The sequence below is a fragment of the Mus pahari genome, chromosome 1, assembly GCF_900095145.1.
Source record: "Mus pahari chromosome 1, PAHARI_EIJ_v1.1, whole genome shotgun sequence".
Taxonomy (NCBI): Eukaryota; Metazoa; Chordata; class Mammalia; order Rodentia; family Muridae; genus Mus; species Mus pahari.
In genome coordinates this window covers 34,151,277-34,160,683 of record NC_034590.1, presented here as the reverse complement: position 1 = coordinate 34,160,683, position 9,407 = coordinate 34,151,277, and positions in this window count along the sequence as shown.

Sequence of the window (9,407 nt, the reverse complement as noted above, 5' to 3'; positions counted from 1 at the left end):
AGGTTTCTGCCATAGGATTCTGCCATAACTTCCCTTTTGATAGGACTATCAATTATAAAGGGAAATTGAACCCGTTATCTCCAAGTTACATTTTGGCATCAAATTTATTTACTTACCTAATTTGATTAGTGTTTTCATATGAATCAAAAGTGACTTTCTGAAATATTGTCTGTCCCTCTATTCATATATTGACTTTTGGTTTGTTATTTTCTGTGTATGTAGTGCAAAATATTGACTTACTTTCTTTTAATCTTAAAAGAATGCTTGTGACTCACTCAATATGCCCAAATCTTCCTTGTTTAATTTTGGTTTTCTTACATTGTCTTTGATTCAAGTGTAATTTTGTTATTTTATATTACTTTATTAAACGATATATTTAATTTTATTTATGTTAGTGCCTTGGTTCATAAATGTCTTCCAATACCTGCCAATCTTGTATTTTCATGACCAGAGGATGTTGTAGGTCCCATGCCCTGGAGTTATATACATTTTTGTGTTGCTGTATAGGTGTGGGGAATCAAACTTATATACTCTGGAAGAAAAGACAATGTTCCCTTCCTGTATTTTTCTTTTACACTTTTTCATTGACTTACATGTTTATTCACTTTACATTCAGATCATTTTACATTCTTTTCAGTGCGTCCCACAAATCCTTTCGACCTACCCTTCTTAGAGGTAAAGGGAAGAAGTGTGTTGCTTCCTGTATATGAAGCCACATTAGCACCTCAAGATACTGCAAGACTAGGTACATCCTCTCACAGTGAGGCTAAATATGGCAGCTCAATTAGGGTAACAGGATCCACAGGCAGACATCAGACTTGATTTAAGCACCTGCTCTTTAGGTTGGGATACCTGCATGAAGATCAAATGCACATCTGCTATATATATATATATATATATATATATATATATATATATATATATATATAGTGTTGGGCTAGGTACACTGGTGCTCTGTGTGAGACAGACATAAATGAAAAGAGTGGCAACTCTAGCCAATTTGTAGGGAAGGGCATATGCCAAACTGTCCTCAGAGGATCAGTAGGGGCATGTTTCTGGCCTATCATTCTCCTTCACTAGAAGGAGATCAAAGTTAGCTTCTAGCCATATTGCTGTTTGTATTTGTGTCCTAGATTGACAGACACTGACACTTTCCACCCAATAGCTGAGCAAAACAGATGCAGAACTCCAAAACCAAACAACTGAATGAGCGCAGGAAGTCTTGGTTAATGGTGGGAGGGGAAGAATTGAGGATTCTCAGGGGATAGGGACTTCACAGAAAGACCAACTGAGTCAACTGGCTATTGCTATATTTTTATGACATATGCATCTGAAATTATCTGAATTATTGAACAATTGTTTGAAACACTTTAATCTCTGTTCTATTCATTCTTTTACTAAAAAGATTATAAAGGAACGTTATTTTTAAAAATATAAATAATCTCCTTTCAATATGGAGTTTGTCCACAAAAAGCACAACATTGTGCTGAATGGAGTTAAATGAAGAGGAGCCTCAATGGGAATACCCTTTGTGGATATCCATCTAGATTTCTGGGGAGAAATAAGTGAGTTAAATATTTGAGATCTGATATTGATATTAAATATATTCATTCTTTAAAAAGTGCTTTGATCAGTTTTCCTGAATGTTTGTGGGAGTGGGAGAAAAAGGAGTTGAACTAGTAGAGATAGAAGTAGAAATGATGTAAATACAATATTCATACCATAATCTCTTACAAAATAAGTGACACATATCAGAAAAAATTGAGGATTCTGATAAAACAGAGTTTAGTTTGCATTGTATAGTAACTTGGCATTCCTAACTCTTTTAATCAATTGGTCATTTGAAAGGTATTTAACAAATATACTTTTTTGCTTCTCTGTATGCCGTTTGAGTCCTGCAGTATATCTCACAACTATAGACCTTAGTAGTCTATAATTCATATTTCAATAATGACCACCTTATTCTAATTTCAGTATTTATTGACTGTATATATTTTTAAAATGCTTTTTGAGTAGTACAGTTCTTCTGTTTGTGTGAACTCATATATAACGGATCAGGACTGAGGGAGTGACTTCTATAATCTGCATGCAGTGGAGCAGAAGTACTTGGTTTAGATCCCTTATATTCTCATATTCCTGTCTTCAAAACTTTTAACAACTCTTTCCCCCCCTACATACATATAGCAGAGGACTGCCTGGTATGGCATCAGTGAGAGAAGTCCTGGCTCTCCCTCCAGAGAGACTTGAGGAAAAACGGAGTGGAGAGGCATGGCAGAGGTTGAGTGGTAGGGGGTGTGCTGTGGGGTTATCCTGTTGGAGACAGGAGTGAGGAGGAATGGGATTAGGAATTATGAAAGGGCAGATTAAAATGGGGTTCATGACTAGACAGTATAAAAAATAAAAGTAGTAAAATACAATCTACAAACCAAAACCAACCAACCAAACAAAAAACAGAAAACAAAAATGGAGCAGAGACTGAGAGAAAGGCCATGTTGTTACTGTCCCAACTTGGGATCCATCCCAGGTATGCACACCAAATACTGACACTGTTACTGACAACATATTTGTACGTATAGACAGAAAATGGCTTGGCTATCTTCTGAGAGGCTCTACCATCAACTGACTGAGATAAATGCAGACAATTACAGCCAACAATTGGATGGAGGTCAGGGACCAGTATGGAAGAGTTAGAGGAAGAGCAGAAGAAGCTGAAGAGGATTGTAACTTCATAGGAAAAATAACAGTTTCACCTAACCCAGACTACTAAGAGCTCCCAAAGGCCAAGCCAAACACCAAGGAGAATACATGGACTGGTGTTTGGTCCCAGGCACATGTATACCTTGTATGGCTATAGTGGGAGAGGATGCACTTAATCCTGTGGAATCTTAATGCCCCAGGGAAGAGGAATGCTGGTCAGAGTGGGGATGCAGGAGGGGGAGCACCTTCTCAGATGTGGGTAGGGGTAGATGGGGTGAAGAGATCAGGGAGGGAGAACTTGGAAGGGGGACAAATTTTAGAATGTAAATAAAATATTTAATAAAAACTATCAATCAACGTGAGATTGTTTATTTATTATCTAAGTATGAAATAGAAACTAACTATAGAATTGTGATGTATGTTCAATGACAGACTCTGTACCAAAATAAATTGGAGAGCAAATAAAGAAGATAAAGCAGTTGTCTTTTCATTCCTACATGCATTTTTACATATTTAACATTTGTGCACATATGAATAAATAAATACACACCAATATCCCTACCTATGTTATGCAATAATATTAACTTTGCATGAGCAAAGGAAACCTTATAGGTTTGAGAATGGTCTCATACTTCCTCTATAGATATTTCCTATATAAACCCAACCAGTGTATAGGAGTCAAGGATCCCTGTGGTTGAATTATGGAAATACTGGAAGAAGCTGAGGAAGAGGGCAACCCCTTAGGAAGACCAGCAGACTCAACTAACCTGGACATTTGGGATCTTTCACATAGGAGCCCCCAACCAGGCAGCATACACTAGCTGATATGAGCCCCTACCAGGCCCATATACAGCAGAGGACTGCCTGGTCTGGCCTCAGTGAAAGAAGATGCACCTAACCTTCAAAAACCTTGAAGTCTGGTGGGGTGGGGATAGGGAAGTGGGGACATACTTTTGGAGAAAGGGGAGGAGGAATGGGATGAGGAACTATTGGAGGGCAGGCCGGGAGGGCAGGCCGGGAGGGCATAACAACTGGACTGTAAAACAAAAATTAAAGATAATTTTACAAAATTCATCTGCTTAAAACCTTTGTGAAAAACATTTATTATTGTGATTTCAGTACTGAAAACTGTATTTCACAGCATAGTCTAGGATTTGGAATAAGTCTCTGGAACCCGCAAGGTGAGAGACTCTCAGATCTCAAAGCAAAGGACCAAAGACGAAATATCCTACAATGGGCAGAGTGAACTTGTAGAGTTCACTTCCAGTAGAAAGACAGGGCATCAAGTGGAGGGATGGGGTTGCTATCCTATAGCTAAAATCTCTGACCCAGAATTGTTCCTGTCTGAAAGAATGGCAGTTTGGGACAAAAATGGAGAAGAGCCCGAGGAAAACTAGTTCCAGTGACAAACCCAAATTTGGACTCATCTCAAGGGGAGGCCACAAGGTCTGACACTATTACTGATGCTATGGTGTGCTTTTAAAGAGCAGCCTATCAGGACTGTCCTTAAAGGTCCAAGGAATAGCTGAAAATGTCAGATGCAGATATTTACACCTAACCAGTAGACAGAAGACAGTTAGTTACCCCAGTGGTTGAATTAGGAAAAGTTGAAATAAGGTGATGAGGAGGATGACCCTATAGGAAGACCAGCATTCTCAGCTATCCTGGACCACTGAGATCTCTCAGATACCAAGTCACCAACCAGGCATCATGCAACAGCTGATATGAGGCCTCGAACACATATACATCACATGACTGCCATGCCTGGACTCAGACGGAGAAGGTACACCTAACCCTCAAGAGAATTGGAATGACAGGGAGTGGGGAGGTCTGGTGGAGTGGGGATGGTGTGGGGACATACTCTTGGAAATGGGGAGAGGAGGCATGGGTATGGAACAGTTGGAGAGTGGACCAGGAAGGGGATAAAATCTGAACTGTAAAAAAAAAAAAAAAAAAAAAAAAAAAAAAAAAAAAATTAAAGAATAAGTTTGAAAAAAGAAAGGAGTCTCTGGTCGCTAAATGATGTTAATACATGGAGTGATTTTCCACCTTAATAACTGAAAGATTTATATATAAATGTACGATCAATACCAGGATATAATTCTCACAAATAATTCAAATTTTAACTAGAGCATTGCAACTCTAGTAAGAAGCACACAAATCACAAACAGACATTTAAAAAATATGTTCTTAGCATACAACATCACTTTCTAAAAATATGAGAAAATAAAAATATGCTTACATAACTTTTAAAGAGCACACACATGACTAATTTTATGTTACATCAAAAGTTAAGGACTTGTTTGTAAATTTACAGTTTTCATACAGATTTATACAAACCTCATAATCTACAATGATTTACAGTGACATTTGAATTGATTTGTCCTTTAATGTCTCTTAATTTATTTTTTTGGAAAAATTGTGTTTCTGTCTTTACAAAATTTCTGAGCAGTTATTGTTATATCCTAATCGTGAATATTAAGATATATTTCACTCTTGTGTTTATACTAAAAATAAGTTACATCTATTTTAGTACAGTTCTTTTAGCATGTAATATGTGCTTCTGATCCTGAATCTCACCATGCTGCTCACTGGGTTCAAACTCATCACAGAAGCCATAATTCCTCCCAGCATCATGTGAAGCTCACAACAGACCGCCACTCACGTCTGATGGTATTGTAAAACTACGTGGTCTCTGACTTTCATTTTTGAATTTTGATTTTTCTGTGTATAAAAATTAATTAGAAATTTAGATTTTTCTCATGTAGTATTGGTTTGCTAAGTAAGGATTAGATTTGATCATATTCTTAATTACTTGTTTCCAATACATAAGATTATGTCTTTTACAAACATTAAAAATTATTTTCTTTGTATTAAGCATCACATAATAAAGAAGCAGAAAACCTAGTATTAATATTCTTTTATAATTTTCCCAAGAATGCCATAATTTCTTTTCTCCAACTTCTCTCAGATTCACCCCAAATGCAAACTTCTTATACTCTAGGTTAAGTGGGAGCACTAAAGCTGACTCATTCCCACATTCTCTATCCCTCTCTTGACTACCAGAAATAGAGTAAAAGTAAATAAATGAAAACCAAAATAACAATCCAAAAACTTTAAGATAAAAATATCAAAACAAAATGAACAGCACCAAAAACAAAATCTTCTGAAATAAACAATGAAACAAAAATCAATCTGCTTTATGTTTTACAACTATTCCTGTTGCTTGGGCCTGATCTGGAACATGATTGATATAATCAGTGATACTCTGAATAGATTGTTTTTTTTTTCTTTCCTATCAGCAGACATTTATTGCTAATTACTTCTTGGTTAGCGGTTGCACTTTGTCTCCTTTCCCTTCTCATAGCTGGAATTTTGGATGGATTGAACCTATTCAGCTTTGTTTCTCCTGTCACATTCTCTGGGCATTCCTGTGTCTATCAGTTCTGTTGTATGGATAGCATTGTTTCCTTGCAGTAATTCAACCCCCTGACACTTATCTTTCTGTTTTCTCTTCTATATAGATCCAAGAGTCTTGAGGAGAGAAGTTTAATGAAGACCCATTACAAAGTGATACAAAGTCGCTCACTTTCTCTACACAGGGCACTTGAGGATGTATTAGTTAATTCCTGTGAAAGAGGAGACAGTCCTGATGAGAATTGAGCACTGAGCTGATTTATGGGTATAACAGTATGTTTGTAGGCGTCATTTTATGTCATTTTTCGCATAGAAGAGTAAGAGTAATAGTTTTTTTTCTTATAACCCAACTCTATCTAAACTCATATTCATGGTCACTTGGCATTATAAAGTATGAATTTTATCACATAGACTTAGCCCTAAAATCTTAAACAAACAAACAAAACAAAAACAAACAAGCAAAAACCCTGCAAACTACTATGTCAGTATAACATTGACTCAGTTTTGTGCCAGTGAACCTTAAATGAAGTTCACTGTTTTACAGTTTACTATTTGTGGCTAATGACATTCAATAATTTTTTCTTCTTCAGATACATGCAGTGTCATATGTAGGAATATCCTCAGCAATAAGGCATTACCATCTGGTTAATGGTTGTAGAGATTAAACCATAATCTTGCAAATTTTCTGTGAAGGTCATGTGGCAGCTCTAGTAATACTTTGCCCAATGTCTCAATAAAATTTAAACTCTCTATGTCCATGGATAGATTACTTAAGACTTATAGCTTTGGAAATTTCTCTTCAAATATATAATAAACTCATATATATATATATATATATATATATATATATATATATATNATATATATATATATATATATATATATATATATATATATATGAGGATTCTATGCATGACTACTTTTAATTGACAATATTTCCATGTTTCTTTTTTATTTCTACTTCTACTCCTGTCTGCTTATTTTATTATCAATGCCATTTCATCTTCCTAGTGATTAATATTATTTACCTAAGCATATGTATACATAACTACTTGTTGCTGTGTATAAGAGGGTTTGATCATATACAAATATCTATAGGATGTATAGAACATCCTACCAGGGAGCATTTCACAAGAAAAGGTTAATTTCATCTCTATTCTCATGCTTAATTGCCTGTATTTTTAAAGCTACAAATGGGGCTTATATCTATGATATTTTCCCATCAGAATTGGAATGTCATCTTGTTGTAATGTAGGAATAATCTTCTTTAGTTATGCATGTTTTTCGATTATTTTGTGCTGTGCAACTCTTTTATTCTATGTAGAAGACACAATTTCACAGCAGACATCTCTTTCTTTGAATCGTTTACATTTTCTAATGTCCTTTTGCAATGTTTTCTGAGTTTGCTAAATGATTAATATTTTAGATTCATAAATTTGGGATGGACACACCACTGTCAGTTGTTCTTTGCATTTGAATAGTTGTGAAGTCCTATAATTGTCTCTGGCTGGTGCAGAATGAAGCTAATTTCCTGACGGTGACAGCTATACATTTCTGTAATTTAAAGGAACATATCTATCTATCTATCTATCTATCTATCTATCTATCTATCTATCTATCTATCTATCTATCTATCTACCTACCTACCTATCTATTTATCTTGATTCTGGAAACTAGCAGAGCTAAGTTCTCTAGATTCCATTATTCTGCAGCCACAGGTTTTGGCTTAGGTTATATTATTGAACATGATTCTCTCCTTGATGATTTAATAAGTCTCAATAAATCACCAGAGACATCATAAATTCTTCATGTGTCGTTTTATAGTGCCAAGTCATCATGGTATGAGGAAGGAGAGACCTGGGTGTAAATGGGGGACAGGGAGGATAAAAGAAGAACATGATTAGGTATTAGGGGGGCATGAATGAAACCCTGATGGCCCTCTGAATGAATGAAAGCAGACATCCTTGGGAGGTACGAGGTGGGGGACCCTCTTCAATGTACCAGAGACCTAGTAAGTGAGATACTCTCGGGTCTCACAGGGAGGGTTAGATGAAATAACCTACAGGAGACAGAGGGAAATGTAGAGTCCACCTCTAGTAAAAGATAGAACATCAAGTGCAGGGAGAGTGTTGCCATTCCATAGTCCAAAACTCTGACCCAGAAATGTTCCTGTCTAAAGAAATGCAGGGATAAAAATGGAGAATGACTGAGGGAAAGAAGGTCTTGTGACTGACCCAAATTTGGATCCAGCTCAAGGGAGGCCCCAAGGCCTGACACTATTATTGATACTTTCATTTGCTTACAAACAGGAGCCTAGCATGTCTGCCTTCAGAAAGCCCCCAAAAGGTCGCTGAAATAGTCAGATGAATATATTTTCACCTAAGCAATGGACAGAAGATATTGACTCCAGTGGTTGACTGTGCCAAAGCTGGAAGAAGCTGATGAAAAGGGCAACTCTATAGGAAGACCAGCAGTCTCAACTTACTTTGACCCCTGTGATCTCTCAGACACCGAGCCACCAATAAGGAAGCATACCAGGTTGTGTGAGTCCCCCAACACATATACAACAGAAGACTGCCTGATCTGCACTCAGTGTGAGAAGATGCACCTAACCTTTGAGAGTCTTGAGACTCCAGGGAGTGGGGACATCTAATATAGTGGGAGTTAATGTGTGGGGAAATCTGCTTGGAGACAGACAAGAATGTATGGGATGAGGAACAATCAAAGGCCAGAATGAGGGATGGATAAAGACTGGACTGTAAAAAAATATTAAAGAATAATAAAAAAGAAATGATGACACTATAGAAAGTTAATAAAATGAAGTTTGCCCTAATTGTTTCTTGTAGTGTTATGTCTAGTGTTTACATGAACATTCCAATGTAATAGAGAGTTGAATAAATACAATCCTGAATTGTATAAGAGATTCTCTCTACTGGAGCAATTCCAGTCAGTAAAGATGCACTTTCTCTAAGAGCTGGAGAAAGTGGATATCTGAAAAAAAATTTATTTGATGGTTATTTCAGTTATGAAATTTCTTATTTTACAGCAAGTTTTGAGTTTCAGTTCAAGATTTGAGATATTTTTCATGATCGTTTTCTTGATTCATCCTTAATCCACTTTTTAATTGTATGTAGACATTCTGGCAAGCAGAGGCAATCAGAGATAATATCAATTTTTCTACAGAATTATTGCAGGTTAGGCTTCTGAGTGGTGCCAGGCCCTAGCAAGGAGATTATATGCTGTTCCTTGGAGTAGGAGGAATGCTCATTAAAACCTGCAGGTGACAGAACCAA